Below are 17,711 nucleotides of genomic sequence, written 5' to 3' on the forward strand. Positions count from 1 at the left end.
TTATGGGACATAACTGCTAAGGTCATCAGTCCCTAAGCTTACACACTACTTAACCTAAATTATCCTAAGGACAAACGCACACACCCATGCCCGAGGGAGGACTCGAACCTCCGCCGGGACCACACGCACAGTCCATGACTGCAGCGCCCAAGACCGCTCGGCTAATCCCGCGCGGCAGTCGTTAGATTCCTCGACGATAGAAATCCGCTCCTTTGTCACGGGGCCAATCGAAAACAACAGTGTGAACTCCTCATCGTTGCAAACTCTGCAGATCGCTGAGATTCAGTTTCTCCATTGCCTTGACATTGTCATCTGTAGTTGATGTCGAGAGCTTTCCTTCGCGATCAGCCAAATTACTGGCACAATTTCAGTGGTCGGAGAAGACAGTGCATTTGGTTCATATAGCGCCTGTTACCCGTATCGCAGAGGAACTGTGTCTGCACGAGACCCGGAACATGTACTCTCTTCTAACAGTGTCCCACTCCTCTCGTTCCGTGATCAAAGATTGACTACTAAAGATTCACCCTCCATTGCTGGTGGCAAGCCATTACTGGAGGATGAATTTTCGACAAATGCAGTCACACGCATTTCAGGATGTCTCAACGACTTTCTGACCATTAACGTGCTCTCTACCGTCGAAGTACAGTTCGAGAACGGATACTGTGCGTATCAAAATTAATGAGCGACTACGACCGTTACGAGAAAACATGTGAGACACAATTGGTTGAAGAACTGGGAATTAAATTTTTTTCTAGTCGCTATTTACACTATCAGAAAATGCCACAAATGAAAAGCGAGTCTCGATAGATAAGAGACCGTACGATTTCGGCTGAGATCTTCCAGCATCTACCTCCTGAACAGCACTGACTACATTTATCGGTACCAGAAATTTGGTAAGTGCAAGGAAGCCTTTGTGTCAAATCGAGTATTTAATAGAAGCACCATCTACGTTTCGTGGCCACGTAATTCAAATAACTTTATGAAAAGCTTTCCCATTGGAAATTTGCAGTCGTCCTTACATAAAGTAATTTCTGCGTAATATTCTGCTCACTAACTTCTCCTTAGAGAAACTTGCTTCGCTCGTTTGTCACTGAATTACAAAAAATGGCTCTGAGCACTATGATACTTAACATCTGAGGTCATCAGCCCCCTAGAACTTAGAACTACTTAAACCTAACTAACCTAAGGCCATCACACACATCCATGTCCGAGGCAGGATTCGAACCTGCGACCGTAGCAGCCGCGGGGTTCCAGACTGAAGCGCCTTGAACCGCATGGCCAGAATTACACATAAGGATCTGAGGAAAAACTGATACCATCGCAGCACACACTTAAAAATTTGTGAAAAACTGCTTCGAAAATAAATTATTGCTGCCCGTCGTATCCGAGAGGTCTGAATTGACAGCCGACAAATCATATACATTAAACGTACTTAATACATGTAGCCAACCAATCTGGTTGGAACAGATGCAGCACCTAACTGGTCAAAAATGATTATCTAATACATCAAGGACTGCTTAAAGAATTAGACCTAAAAATCTAATCTATTGTAGAACTAAAAATTGCTCTGCTAGACACCTCAAGAACATTTGTGTGTTTGAAACTATGAAGATATAACACGATTACTCAAGAATATTTGTGTGTTTGAAACTATGAAGACATAAAACGATTATATTTCCGTGTAGTTATTTCTAAATTTAACATTTCGCTTTTTAATTTATTAACGCTACAGCTCCTCTGTGGAAGAGAATTTTAACAAAGATAATCTATATGGCGTTGTACGATGGGGTCTGATATTGATGTTTGGTTTCATGTGAAAGAACATCATTTGGCTAACGTTATAAAATTGTTCTAATACAAAACTAATTCTTTTTTTAAAAATTAATCAATTTCGAATAGGTACATTTGTTTCAGTATAACAAAGGATAACTGAAGTATAATTGTCAGAAATCTGGATAATATAACACAATAAAGACACAAGTAACTTTCATCTCACTTGCACAATAACTGAAATGTGTAAATGTATCTATGAGTCTAAAAGTAATACGAAGAAACTTAGCGGATTGGTGAAAAATCTCTCTTAAATTTAACCTATTTCCTGAACTTCCAACGTACCTCACAAATAATAATAATAATAATAATAATACAAATAATAATAATTATTGTTGTTGTTGTTGTTGTTGTTGTTGTTGTTGTTGTTCCTTTCCGAAAAACCATGGTACGTTTTAGCGATACAAGTTTTTGGTCGAATATTAGGGGGGAAAATGACGGAACTCTAATGCAGTTTTCTTTTAGGGCGCAAAAACAACTAGGGCAAGCATTTAGTCAACCGTTTGGCGCTCTCGTATAGTATTCAACAAGTTCGCATTAGTTTGAACTTATGTTTCTCGGAAAAACTAGAGAAGGGCATTGTATCAGAACAATATTTGTTACATCTGCTCATGTACCACAAACGTACGAAAGATGAGCAGCGACTTTGATCCGTCGGATGTATGCTTCCGTTGCTTCGTATTACTCCTCTGTGGCAGTCACAAAAACCTATGGTCAAATACGAAACCCGGGAAATTTACTAAATTTTAAAAAATAAACAAGCCAAGTAGAAATTCTGGTAACATAAAAAGAGAATGTGGTGAGTTAGGAACGATAACTTCATAATACTCAGATAAGAATTTCAAATCTGAAATTTTTCCTTACTCCTGTCTCCTGAACATAGGTTACAGTGGAAGAGGATTTCTACTGCAGGCAAAAGTGTCTTAATAACTACGGCACCAACAGTTACGTTTAAACATATTGTTTAGCGCAATACGTTACTGTCGGTCCAAAATACGACAGAACGTCGCTGACTGTGATTAAAATAGCGGAGCACGGTTCACGGTGTTCCCTGCGTTAAGTAGATTGTAAGGGTCATCAAAGGCGAAACATATGAATACAACGGAGGACATTTCTGGGTTTTATCATGCAAATGAAGCAGCAGGATACGATGCCGTCCATGATCTTTTCCTTCTACACCTACGCTGTCCTTTTCCTGTTCCATCAGAGATTGCTGCGCGTAGGATGCTTGATTGCCGATAAGCCTCCATGTGACCTCTAATTGGGCTGCCACACAATTCGAAAACACTCTGATATCATCGTTCCTCGTTCCCAGACTCTGACGACTAAACATTTCCGAACAAGCGTTTCTCTTGAAAAGTGACCAGTTTGCCGTACCGCACAACTTACTTAGCGTCGTCTGTGTTTTTTGATATACCCTGCTTTTGGCATCACATATTTCTGTACATTTTATTTTTAACCGAATCGATAAAAATATGTTCAGGTAGACTCGTTCTTTTGGGGCTTCTGGTCCACGATAATTCATAATGTGTTTCCTAACAAGGCTAACAAGATTCAGAACGGATTAAAGTAATTGCTTGTCATTCTGAATGAAATTAACACGGATCTGCGGTGTCAATATGTATTTTTAGTACTGGTATCATTCTAAATTGTCACTCACTCGTCGACTTCTCTTTCTGAAAAATACTAAATTTTGTCCCTCACTTTTTTTAATTTTTCCTCCAGTGTTTCAGATTTAGGGCCTAAGTAATGCCTGTACAAATGAGTCCTTCCCTCTTTAACTTCTATTACTGTTAATACCACATGTTGAAAAAAAAACCTTTTTTTGTCAGAACATATGAGCTTTCGTCTGACCCGCCAGGTTAGCCGAGAGCGCTAATGTGCTGCTTCCTGGACTCGGGTAGGCGCGCCGGCCCCGGATCGAATCCGCCCGCCGGATTAACGACGAGGATCGGTGTGCCGGCCAGCCTGAATGTGGTTTTTAGGCGGTTTTCCACATCCCTCTAGGTGGATACCGGGCTGGTCCCCACGTCCCGCCTCAGTTACACGACTCGCAGACATTTGAAACACATCCGCACTTTTCCATGATTTACACCAGACGCAGACAGATGAGGTACTCTGATTCGGTCCTGGGGGGTACGGGGTGGCGGCATGAAGGGCATCCGGCCACCCCTTCAAATTAACGTGCCAAATCCTATTTAACCACGCCAACCCTGCGCAACATGCGGGACAAAGGCGCAAGCGATAGCGATATGAGCTTTGCTCTGAAAGATCCAATTTCAGAATTCCTGTTTCGCCGTAAGTTTTCATGTTAAAAATTCCTGCAAATAGTTACGTCAGCCCATGTATCACAACTATTAGTAAAAAATGCATGTTGTCGTATTGTCTCAACAAGAGACCCAAATGTAAATAGTAAAGATATTTGTGGCAGTACGCAAAGGAATCAATAATATCAGCAACTATAGAAATAAACCTGAAACTATTTCCCTCCTGATTTCTTGGGATATTATGCCTCACAACAGTTATTTATAAATCCAGTAGTAGTCGGACAATAGTAGCACTTTATTTGCTTTGATAACGCATTTACATTTCCGAAGTATCTTAGTGGAAATCCGCCCGGCGGACTTGTGTCGAGGTCCGGTGAGCCGGCCAGTCTGTGGATGGTTTTTAGGCGGTTTTCCATCTGCCTCGCCGAATGCGGGCTGGTTCCCTTTATTCCGCCTCAGCTACACTATGGCGGCGATTGCTACGCAAACAAGTTCTCCACGTACGCGTACACCACCATTACTCTACCACGCAAACACAGGGGTTACACTCGTCTGATATTATTGTCAACCAGTATCGGCAAGTTAAGGCCGAGGCGATTTTTCTCTGGGGATAGCCGTTTCATTTACACAAGGAGTGCCGTTGCACAGCTGTTGGGCTGCCGCGGCCCGGCCATTGTTTCCAGCGCTGGCTGGAAGCTCGCAACGTGGAGGCGGTGGGCACCGACATCGAGGCGCCGGAGGCAGAAACAGGCGGCGTGGAGTCGGAGGCGGCCGGCTGGTTTAGTGTTGGGCAGATATGGGGATGTCTCTCCACACCCCAGGGTCGTCTGCTGCAGCAGCTGTGGCAGTGGCGGCGTTGGCCACAACTCAAGCAGAGAGATGTGCGTCGCCCAGTTTCTTTTACGTGATTGGTCGGTACCTTTTGTTTTTACGGACAGGTCTTCGGTATGTTGAGTAAGAATCGAGGGAACTGTTATTCGTCTGAGCTTATCTACAGACTGATCGTGAACGCTGCATCTCCTGCAGCCGCATTTTCTCATATACCGGATTAGGCGTCGTGACCTCTGTGAGTTGATGAATAGAAACAGTTTTTTGCTGTACTGTGGCCATAGTCTCAGCTGAGTGAAGATGATGTGTGTACTACGTCGAGTTATTTCTGTATCTATTTCCGACTCTTCTAGTGACATCGGACACTAATATTGCAAGCGTTTACACAATGTTACATGTATTTTTACACTACTGGCCATTAAAATTGCTTCACCAAGAAGAAATGCAGATGATAACCGGCTATTCATTGGACAAGTATATTACACTATAACTGACATGTGATTACATTTTCACGCAATTTGGCTGCATAGATCCTGAGAAATCAGTACCCAGTACCACCACCTCTGGCCGTAATAACGGCCTTGAGACACCTGGGCATTGAGTCAAATAGAGCTTGGATGGCGTGTACAGATACAGCTGCCCATGCAGCTTCAACACGATACCACAGTTCATCAAGAGTAGAGACTGCCGTATTGTGACGAGCCAGTTGCTCGGCCACCATTGACCAGACGTTAACAATTGGTGAGAGATCTGGAGAATGTGCTGGCCAGGGCAGCAGTCGAACATTTTCTGTATCCAGAAAGGCCCATACAGGGCCTTGAAATGTAACGTCCACTGTTCAAAGTGCCGTCAATGCAAGCAAGAAGTGACCGAGACGTGTAACCAATGGCACCCCATACCATCACGCCGGGTGATACGCCAGCATAGCGATGACAAATACACGCTTCCAATGTGCGTTCACCACGATGTCGCCAAACACAGATGCGACCATTATGATGCTGTAAACAGAACCTGGATTCATCCGAAAAAATGAAGTTTTGCCATTCGTGCACCCAGGTTCGTCCTTGAGTACACCATCGCAGGTGCCCCTGTCTGTGATGCAGCGTCAAGGGTAACCGCAGCCATGGTCTCCGAACTGATAGTCCATGCTGCTGCAAACGTCGTCGAACTGTTCGTGCAGATGGTTGCGGTCTTGAAAACGTCCCCATCTGTTGACTCAGGGCCGAGACGTGGCTGCACGATCCGTTACAGCCATGTGGATATGATGCCTGTCGTCTCGACTGCTAGTGATACGAGGCCGTTGGGATCCAGCACGGCGTTCCGTATTACCGTCCTGAACCCACCGATTCCATATTCTGCTAACAGTCATAGGATCTCGACCAACGCGAGCAGCAATGTCGCGATACGATAAACCGCAATCGCGATAGGCTGCAATCCAACCTTTATCAAAGTCGGAAACGTGATGGTACGCATTTCTCCTCCTTACACGAGGCATCACAACAACGTTTCACCAGGCAACGCCGGTCAACTGCTGTTTGTGTATGAGAAATCGGTTGTAAACTTTCGTCATGTCAGCAAGTTGTAGGTGTCGCCACCGGGGCCAATCTTGTGTGAATGCTCTGAAAAGATAATCATTTGCATATCACAGCATCTTCTTCCTGTCGGTTAAATTTCGCGTCTGTAGCACGTCATCTTCGTAGTGTAGCAATTTTAATGGGCAGAAGTGTATTTTGCCTGGGAGCACTGAAATGTATTTGTCGCTAAATTTTTCCCGATATGTCCAGTACGGTCCACGCATAGAGTGGGGGAGGGGGAAGGGATCCAGCAGTTGCGTCACTGTGCGCCATTTATAACACTATAGGTGATCACTACAATAGCAAGTCCCCAATAATGCTACCCCTTCGACCGAAATTTAAAGTTTGACTATGTACGTGTGCTAGTAGAAATAAATTGGACAGAAATTCGTGACCATAAGGGTTAAGCTTTGAAACGGAGAAGCAATTACAGTAGCGGAGAGAGAACCAGTGATATTAAAATTGGTCATGCAATTAAAAAACTGTCGCCAGCCTAATTACGGAAAGTAATTCCAAGTACAGATACTGCTAATGAAGTAAACTGAACCTATGTGTAACTTGACTTGGTGTATAAATCTTTTTTGTAAATTCTACACGAAAACAACAGCACACCCTAGCAAATGGTAAAGTGCAGGCCATGGGCAACAGAGATAAAGTTTAAAATGTATTGGCAACAAACTATCTCCCATTAATGTACACTATCCGTTATAAAGTGTGAAAGATAATTATCATTATAAAATATTACTTAATATCGGATAAACACAGGTAAATCTGACATGAAGAAGCTTTAATATCACACGATTGAAAGACGGTAACATTCAAGTTGTTAACAAGATGTTATCTGAACAAGGACACTATTTGTTTTCACGTGAAACATATGTCTTTGTATTTTACAGAGAATGTGTTACGTAAAGGGATACTGAATCTGTTATGGCCGTGATAAGTTGTTGTCAGTTATGACATTACATTGATTGTACAAATGTTTCTAAAATAACTTCTAACCTTTATAAATATTTCCACTGTAAAGTTTACTAAACTACCGGCTCAGTGAAAGGTGGAATACCCAGAAACTGTTCTGTCTACTGACTGGGTTCTGGACTAACATTCGGAACAAGACACAGTAACAACTCACACATAAACACAAATATATAAATAAAGCACTATTGCAAATCTATAAAATAAATAAGAAATGTGTAGGCCTTTGAACAGTTATGACCTGTAATTGGTTTTTACAATCACAGTTCTATTCTATTGCTTCTCTTATTCAGCAAAGCTTTTAATAAAAATCGAAAATAGTCTCTGCAACGAAATCATTTTCTTTGCACTCATTCTTCTGAAATACTCGAAATATTCACTTCACTGACCACATGGAGGAACATTTCAGGCAAAAGATTAACTAAACACTCGAGAAAATTATTACTTCACAAAACTTAATAAATATTTTGGAACAGTAATGGTTCTGTAGCTCATTAGAAACGGAGACTCAGGGAATATTTCATCACTAGGAAGAGGACTCTAGCCAGGTAAGGGACTGAGAATAAATCAGTGTTCTTGACACGAAGTTAGGAATGGAATAGTCACTATTTAAATGTTCAAAAAATTACTGGTCCATAAAAATAAACACAATACTAAACTTTACTTGTCCTGAATATAGTGACTGTGGCGACATTCTGTGGCTAAAACACAAAGTTGTCAGAAGTAATCATGGCTAGGAGCTGTATAAAATATCTTCTTGGCGTCGAAATTTCACGATTCATAGCAAATCCACAAATGCCATGATCTAATAGCCAATAAGAATCAACATCCGAGGCATAATTAATTTAGTCTTTCCACAATTCTTGCCTTATTAAGTACTCATGATGTTAGCTGGTTGGATGCTGACCACCGACTATATCTGCTACAAAAACCACTTGTGCTTCTTCACGCCAAACCACCTTTTGCACTACCACCTAAGATTTTTCGTTGCTGAGGGAATTCCCTGGAGGATTTTACATTTCGTAGAATCGTACATTCCCTATGCATGAACAGGTTTACATACTACACTCTACCATATTTGTATCATGAAAAAGTTTTCAAAAATACACTCACAAACTGATTTTGTTAACTTGACTTCACAAAAATAAGAACAATCATTTCTTTATAACTGTAAATTTGAAGACCATTATAACGCAGATACTACAGCAGTAATAGAAAACATCAGAAGTACATAAAATCGGTACAATCGAGATTGACATTAGTGTTACACACTGCTGACCATGTCTGAAGGCAACCCCAGACTGACCTTACCAAAGAAGGCAAACACTTCTAATCCGATTTTTTCGTAGTTATTTGCATGCCATCTAACAATGTCACACACTCACTAATAATGCAACAGTTTATATCGTGTATTGGTAAGTTATGTGACTTTTAATTCTCCTTGGGCCACTGACAGACTAATGCCGCCAACACGTGCGCTGGTTTTGAAAGTAAGGATGGTTGGGGAGCGGGCTTGTTTCTGATTTGTCTATCGATAAAGGGGAGAGAAGAAGATGCTTATCTGCAAAGTCAGCCACAGATTTCCACGCAGGCACTGGCATGCTACAACCGGTTTGCCGTTATTTTATTATCATGGGCGGAAGACCCCTCGCTAAATGCTTGATACAGTAACAGTGTCTTTTGCGCCAGTAACTACGTCGGGCGCGTAAGAGAGGATTACACCTAAAATAACGCACATTTATCCGCCATTGCGTGGTTGGCGCAGTGTGTTCACGGCCACACTCCAAGCAACGGTGTACGAAGTGTCCTATATACCCTACAAGTGACTTACTTGTTGCTGCGGGATGGCTGAAGACACTCGTTAGCTCTAGATGCATACTTTTCAGCGCTGTGCTAATTCTTTTATACACACAGTATCTTTGGTCGGAAATCGGAACACATCAGAATTTTTCTATGAAATCATAAATTTACCATGACGTCATTATTTCCAACAATACACACACGAACTATGACATCACGTACTCTAGTAATATAGTGATAGCTTAGCTTAACTTCGCAGAGTGAGTACGTTGTGACTGCATTGTTTCAACCACTTACACTATGACAGCGACCCCCCCCCCCCCACACACACACACAAAGTGATGAAGCGGTGGCTTAGCCATGACAAATAATTCGGATAATTTAGGGCACATGCTGCTTTGTGACTGGCTGAGGGCATCATGACTTCAATGCAATGTGACTTCATGAGCAGTTGGACAAAACTTACGTAAGTGCATAAATCACGTAAAATTGCTGAAAAATATGAAAAATGAGAGTACTTATATATCTGCCTGGGTGTTGCATCAACTTGTCCCACAAATGACGAAAATCGCATAATATTGGATTTAATTTGTTATTAACAAAAATCCCCATATTAGACCTCAAGTGATATGACATAAGGTAATTACAATAACATTAATTTCTTGCTGACAAATAGCCACACCCTGATCCTCTCCATATGGTGCACAGCTCCTGAATGAACCCATCCACTCTAGTGCTCAGGTTATAAAAGATGAGGATGGGAAGGGGGTGCTTGAATCTTATTGGTCCAGGTAGGAGGCGAGGGGTGGGGAGGGGGAGAGGCGATGGACTGGGGTGAGCTTGATCACTTTCTGGTGATTCCGTCGGGGGGGGGGGGGGAGGGGGGGGACCTGAACATTAGTCGCCCAAGTGGGTAACTTGACACCGAAAGTGTAACCAGATAATCAGGGTCAAGGACATCTTGTATGCTTACTGACAATGTTCACCATTCCTCAATAATATTCAAATCTACTGCTTTCGAAGGCCAGGTTCAAATGGCTTTGAGCACTATGGGACTTAACTTCTGAGGTCATCAGTCCCCTAGAACTTAGAACTACTTAATCCTAACTAACCCAAGGACATCACACACATCCATACCCGAGGCAGGATTCGAACCTGCGACCGTAGCCGTCGCGCGGTTCCAGAGTGTAGCGCCTAGAACCGCTCGGCCACCCCGGCCGACAAAGGGCAGGTGAGAAGTGCCATTTCATTATAATCATTTCCATCTGTGAACAGTTTCTCTGCCATTGGATGAAAATATTTATGTGAAATTTTATCATAGACACTAGCTTCTACCATTCCAATTAGCACGTCTGATGGATCTGAAGGATTCACTAAAAACCGGGATGTTACCATGCAAACCATTAAAGAACTTCCACCCAGCTTCATGGACAGGAGTGACCAGCCTGTTTTGTCTATGTCCCCTAGTTTTCTGAACACGAAAACATGCCATGTAGCACATACCAGTATAAAGTGTACTTTTATCGGATCATATTGCATGGTGACATAACCTGGCAGTGCAGGTCTTTGAACCATAGAATGCTCTGCTTCACGTTTGTTTGGTTGACTTGATTTTCAGCTGTATCAACTGTGTCTTGGCCATTTATTTTACAGTTTTCAGCTGCATGTTTTCGTTAATTCTGTGCTTTCAGATGCACAATGTGCTTGGTAGTCACTTTTGTTGTGGTGGTCTTCTTATTGGATGTAAAATTCTCTTTAATAGCCTTGTGCTAGTTTTTCTTCCACAACAGCATCTGACAGACGAAGTTTCTCTAAGAATGACGTATTGTGTCACTCAGTAGTTGTATATACCGCTAACAGATTTAAGAACGTTATCATGGCTGCACAAAACATGCGGGTATCTACAGTTTGTCCTCGTCTGAAATTTAGTAGAATTCTACAAAAGCCTAACGATTGAGGACCTACTGGTAAGTTGAACTGCTCCACATATGTTACTGTAGAAGAGGAAAACAAAATGCATCGTCAGTCCGATACACTAAGTAATAAAAAAAAATCCAGAAGTACGGGTTTGCATCAGAACGCTAATATGTATGTCAAACTTCTGCAATTGTATCTAGCGTGGAAAGGGTGTCTTAAAAGTCTTCTTCCATGCTGTGTATGCATATACCTAAACTCTCGACAAAGACTATTTTGCTGAGAAGACATATTGCTATCTAAACGTATCATAATTTCTCGAAAGTAGCAGGCTGAACAAGAGTCCCATTTCTTATGCGGTGAGAATTTTATCTATTAGTGTCTCGCGATTGGCAATATGTTGGACAAATCGAGAATGCCATGGTCTTGAATCTGCGTGTATTGTCACAGCACCTCTAAGTGAGATGACATTATTAATAAGGCACTAAGGAGATACGACTGCGGAGAGCGACAGACGGCACAACGGCAATGTTATTGCGAATGATCTGCCGAGGCATTGAGTGAGGAGTGGATGTACAGCGCGGAATATAACCCTGACCCATATGTGGAAACAGCACTGCCATGAGTTCCGATTGTTTTCTTAACAGCAATCAGTCCTCATTGCGCAGTAAATTATTTTCCACCGAAGGCAGTGGATTGCATCTATGAAACAGATGACAGATTCTTAAAAGAAATAGTGATGGACATAGTGAAGAAAAAGAGGCGATATGAAATGATGGTATCAGTACAAGCATGTGCAGGAGCTTTTATGAAACAGTGATACCTACCATTTTCCGACTGTAAGGAAATGGCCAGATTTGAAATACCGAAGAAGGTACACTGCGTTTACAACCAAATGAGCATCTTATTTTTATCTAAACCTTCATCTTACTACCATGTTACTACATTTAACATGCACGATAGGCATAATTTCGGCTTTGGTTAACAGCCCAGTATGACACGACAACCAATAAAAGTAACACGAAATGAAATACATTAAATGAATTTGCAATTGCGAATGAGGTCACCCATCAGCTGTAGAATGGAATGACAATGAAAATTTGTGCCGGACCGACCCTCGAACGCAGATTTCCCGCTTATCGCGAGCGGTCGCTTCACCATTTGGCTATGCGTGCACGACCCGCAGCCAAGTCCAAACTTCCATATGTCGCCAACCATGCGTCTACGACCTGTACTCGTACATCCATTATGTATATTCCCGTAGTGGTCAGATGTACTTGAAAGTCGCTTGCCCGGTATCGGCAGACAAATAAAATGTTGCAGTGCCTATGCTATTCTGATTAGGATCCGAAGTTTCTTTGGACGTGTATGCATGTCAAAAGGAACTTCGCATCGTAATCAGAATAACATAGGCACTGCAATATCGTAAATATCGTAATAAAAGCAACTGCCGATCTGATACGTCTTGCACGAAAACTAAGCATCCATTTTTGAGACTGATCTTATCAGTGTTATATCAAAGTGTTAATTTTTCGAACTATTGCTTCATTCCTACCAAACTAACCTGAAAGGTAGACAATAGTGTGCCATCTGTTGAAAATGACACATCTGAGATGCATTTAGTTTCGTAAGTCCCATAGGATTCCATTTAGGTCTACTTGTTTTCCTCATTTGTCAGTGATTCACAGTGGTTCCACATTATTTGCAAATATTTATATGCTGATGAAATGGAGTAGCATGTAAACAACAGTCCTGAGATAATATTTTTATTCATTTCAAGCATGAAGAACAAGCTACACTGAGGCGGTCACAAAAATTAGGGTCTCAAGGTGAACCTGAAGAAGTCACAGCTAATTTCTAATCTACAGTCAGCATTAGTATAACGGAACGCGTACTACTATCATCGCAAGTATTACTGTACATTAACTAATCAAAAAACAGTAACAGAGCTACGCACAATCATTGATGAGTGTCTTATGCAAAAAATAACGATCACACTATGTCGGAAGTCTTCTCTGCCTTCGAAAATTAAAGAACATATTTTCGCAACAAAAATCTACCAGTCAGCAATCCCGTTAAAGTGCTTCTGCTGTAACGTAGTTCAGCACGGCGTTACTACTACGGGCTCCAAACGACTAAATATTTCATTATAAGTGCCTGCCCTAGATATGTCTCCAACAAACTTTGTCCTGGCCATCTCAGTATCTCTGATGCTCAGTTAGGATGGGTGTGACAAGACAAGTGACGCAACTGTCGCAATATTTGATATCGCAATTAGTGTCTCAGCCAGTGAATTCTTTGAATAAATTACTTGACAGCAGTCATTTACTATAACTGTAATAATAACAACCCTCTTTTCCATGTCTTTATTGTAGCTACGCAGCATTCTCAAATTACGTTAGCGTGAGAGCCAATCTACATCTGCAGCAAAACTACGCTGTTAAATACGTACGATCCAAAACAACGCTTCATTTTTAAAAAAGGTCTGAAGTTTTTTCTGCTACGATTTGTTTAACTGGCAGTATTCTCAAGCATGCTTATCCCTTCTGTGACTACTCCTGTGTCTCGTTTCATAAAGTAGTCAGGTCGCCGGGAAAATCTGAATATTTCGAACTACAGTCATTCAGTTTGTAGCCTAATGGCTTCTTTTGCTTGTGGTTACCATGTTCCAATAGCTACATATCTTTTTATGTGAACTACATGTTAGTATGCGTTTGAATAAAGGGCGCAGTTAGCATACCACCTTGTCTGGTTGTTTACACATCAAATGTATCGGGCGTTTCACAGCGGAACTTGACTTTGGACTTGAGTAAGTGTTTGATAAGAGATAAGGTTTTGCATGTTGTGCAAATTCTTCTGAGGTGTTAACGATGATCTGTCTGTCAACTGAACGGGTGTGTGTAATTTATAAGCCTCTCTATTGTTACTTTCAAATTAGAAATTTGCCCTGTGTGTTCTCGAAAGCAACTTTTATGATATCCAACGTGGCGAAAGAGCTGTTGTAATCGTAACTGCAGAGGTTGAGGAGACATCGTGGTGGTTATATAGGACTGAAGTGCCTCTAATCCTTTGTTTCAGTTTGGCACGTCATGTTTAGTGTGTAGATGTACAACCCATGTAATCTATTCTAGTTTCCAGACAACAGCCAAAAGTGTTAGTAGTATTTAAACTCCCTTCAGGAGCTCTACCTCAGTCGCATCCTTTCCCATTGGTCGTTTTTCGAGCTTTATGCTGAGTTTTCTCACCTTGTTCTGAAGTGTTAAATTTAGGTACAAATGCCAGTGTCGGTACTCCATCAGTGATAGGTTTCTGCCGGCCGGGGTGGCCGAGCGGTTCTAGGCACTACAGTCTGGAACCGCGCGACCGCTCCGGTCGCAGGTTCGAATCCTGCCTCGGGCATGGATGTGTGTGATGTCCTTAGGTTAGTTAGGTTTAAGTAGTTCTCAGTTCTTTGGGACTGATGACCTCAGCAGTTAAGTCCCATAATGCTCAGTCATTTGAACAATTTTTGATAGGTTTCTCAAAATATTCAGGATGGATAGAAATTTTTTCTGGTTGTTTACCAGAATTTCACCCAGCTTTTATCTGTATGGCATACACACTCGGTTCCTGGTAAAATTACGTTGTAAAAAAGATCCAGCTTTCTTTTGCCTGTGAGCCCTTAATTTCCTTCGCAGGCAGCTTCGTCTTATGGATGTTGGTTTCAGCGTTATATGCAGTTTAACACTACATTGCTCTGCAAAATTTAAGGACGAGTCAGAGCAAGTAACAGAAGATATCTACTGCGTGAAAATGAATGAACGTGCATGACAACGTTGTTAGAGGTCTCGCAGTCGCGCACAGAATGTTGGACGTCATATGGCGTGAGGTCAGCATGACTGTAGCGTCAAATAGAGCTGGACCCGCAACACGAGACAGATGAAGGAAGGGGAAAAGACTGTGTGTGTCATTCAGCGAGCAGTTACGGTGTGGAGGTGTTCTACATTACAACTAAACCTGGAGACAAAGTTCGGATGACTTCACATGGGGAAGAAATATCGGGAAACGGGACGAAGTTAAGGGTTCAGGACTAAAGGCACTGCTGCTCGAAAGAGGGGTAACCACGACAGCAGATGACCACTATATTATGCAATAGGCAAAAATGGACTGCATCGAATAGCGCAGGCGGAGGAGCTCCTGGAACGAGAGGATATTCGGCAAATGAACTGGGCTGTCCGTTTCGCCAAATTAAATCCCATGGAGCACGTGTTGGATGCGTAGGGGAGACGTATGGCAGGATGTCCATATGCACCAACAAACACCCAGCACGAATGAAACGCCCTACAACAAGAACTTCTTACCAATATTGTGGCCAGCATGGGAACACGTTGCAGAGCACGGATTTCCATCCGTGGTGATCAGATACCCTATTAACAACCCTATCTCACATTTTGTAATGTCCATGGGACCGTCACAAATCGCGGTGACGTCAGTGTAATTATTGTCTTTTATTCAAAGAATTGTTTGTGTTCGTCTCAATGTGTATTTCTTCCAGTTACCTTCAGTACTATATTGTAGCAGTTCTTTCTACGTATGGTCCGCGTTTCACAGAGTTTTGTTACTTGGCAGTGACATATCATGCAAAAGTTACTTTCATCATTTCCGGCCGCTGTGGTCGAGCGGGTTTAGGCGCTTCAGTCTGGAACCGAGAGACCGCTACGGTCGCAGGTTCGAATCCTGCCTCGGGCATGGATGTGTGTGATGTCCTTAGGTTTGTTAGGTTTAAGTATTTCTCAGTTCTTGGGGACTGATGACCTCAGATGTTAAGTCCCATAGTGCTCAGAACCATTTGAACCATTTTTACCTTCATCCTATAGTTTTATACACTAGTGTATTTGTAAAGTGAACATAACGCAGCATGTGTAGATATTCATGAGATAGTCCACAGGCACTACTGATACAAAATAAATGCGTACATTAATGAAACAGCATACAGTTTACCTACATAAATAATCGTGAAGTTAGTAATATCCTTTTGTAATCACTATTTTTTGGGAAGCAAAAAATTAAATATTTATGCAGCATTTTTGTAGTTTGACTTTTCTAGAATTCCTAAAACATAATTAAGGATAATAAGTCACGAAAAATTAGTACACTTTTTCCAAACGCTTAATAGACACCCCAGCTACCAAGGAAACAGTCTACTAATCAGTATTGCCTAGCGTTTGGTATGAGGGATCCATGGTATAATTAATTACTTACACGCACTAATATCTATAAAACCAATTGTTTTTAGTGTCCACTGCGTTGTCCGCACTTAAGTGAGTGTACTGATACCGAGCGATGGAAATTGGTTATCTGTGGACTATAAGAGTGGATGTTCTTTTCTGCTAAGCACATTAAGCCTTATTACACTAAGAACTAAACTGTTCATGTGTGAATGTGTGTGGGCTTAGACTGACACGGGGGTGGGGCGCCAGAGGGTTGTCGAGGCGTTGCAATCGAAGCCTAACCCCACCCGCCCAATCGCGTGGACGGTGACCCTCCTCAGGTCAGCCTATGGGTGAGAAGGGTCGCTGCGACGATGACGATGCACTGTGAGTTTCACCTGAGTTCACATACTCAACCGGGTTCATGTCAGTTCCATTCGGCTGATCTGTCTCTTAGAGGAAGTCGTCCACTATTGGGCGCGGTATGCTCGTGCATTATCATGGAAGACGAAACCATCGCCGAAATATTGACTGTAAGTCTGTAAGTATATTGCAGATTGTGTCCCAATGCTTTACAGCCCTGAAAAGTACCCTCGACGGCGGCGAGAGGCATCCGACATCACAACAGTATGCCCGCCTCCGCACTCTTCTACGATGACCAGACAAACCCCGCACTTGTTGGTGAAGAGGTCCCGGCACCACTGGCCCAGGCGCTATTCGAGGTGTTCACTTGCCCAGCTTCTTGGTGCACCAATATGCTGGAGAGTTAGTAATATTATAAGCAAGGGACGCTTAGAGTCCAGACTGACCGTGCTGAGAAGGTTGCGTATTGCTCCCAGTTGCCTCCAAGAAGGCGGCGCGCGTTTTTTTTTTTTTTTTTTTTTTTTTGCATTCTCCTCTCGGTAACTACCAGCTATAATTTTTAATTACCAGTCATCAGTTGGTATTTGTTACTTGCGATGACCACCATGAGAAAGATCTCCAATCTTTTGTACCCCACGATAGCGGCGGAATCCCGTGCTGACAAGTCTACTTGCCATTAAATGACAGCGCGTGCACGGCCTTAACTTGAAATGACCCTTCGTGGTATACTGACGGGCGGAACAGCGTAAACAATCATTTACAATTTGAGACAGCGCGCACTATATTAGTACACTGAGAATGCAAGTTAACTTCTATCCTCTGTAACTGCAGGTAGCGGTTTCCTATTGAGAAAGAGGTGTCAGGTAAAAAAAGGTCACGCACGGGTCACAAATTTTTGTTGAGTATTTTATTTGGGCCCAACGGTACACACATTCACAGCATTCTGGGAGTACTGTAACTTTTTAAATTTG

At 42.3% G+C, this 17,711-nt stretch overlaps 1 protein-coding gene across 1 annotated transcript in view; it reads right to left on the reverse strand.

Annotated features, from left to right (window-relative positions):
* The window catches only part of LOC126185200 (kelch-like ECH-associated protein 1B), a 461,339-nt gene that overhangs the window by 283,311 nt on the left and 160,317 nt on the right, over positions 1–17,711 (reverse strand). The window lies entirely within an intron of this gene.

The sequence above is a fragment of the Schistocerca cancellata genome, chromosome 4, assembly GCF_023864275.1.
Source record: "Schistocerca cancellata isolate TAMUIC-IGC-003103 chromosome 4, iqSchCanc2.1, whole genome shotgun sequence".
Lineage (NCBI taxonomy): Eukaryota > Metazoa > Arthropoda > Insecta > Orthoptera > Acrididae > Schistocerca > Schistocerca cancellata.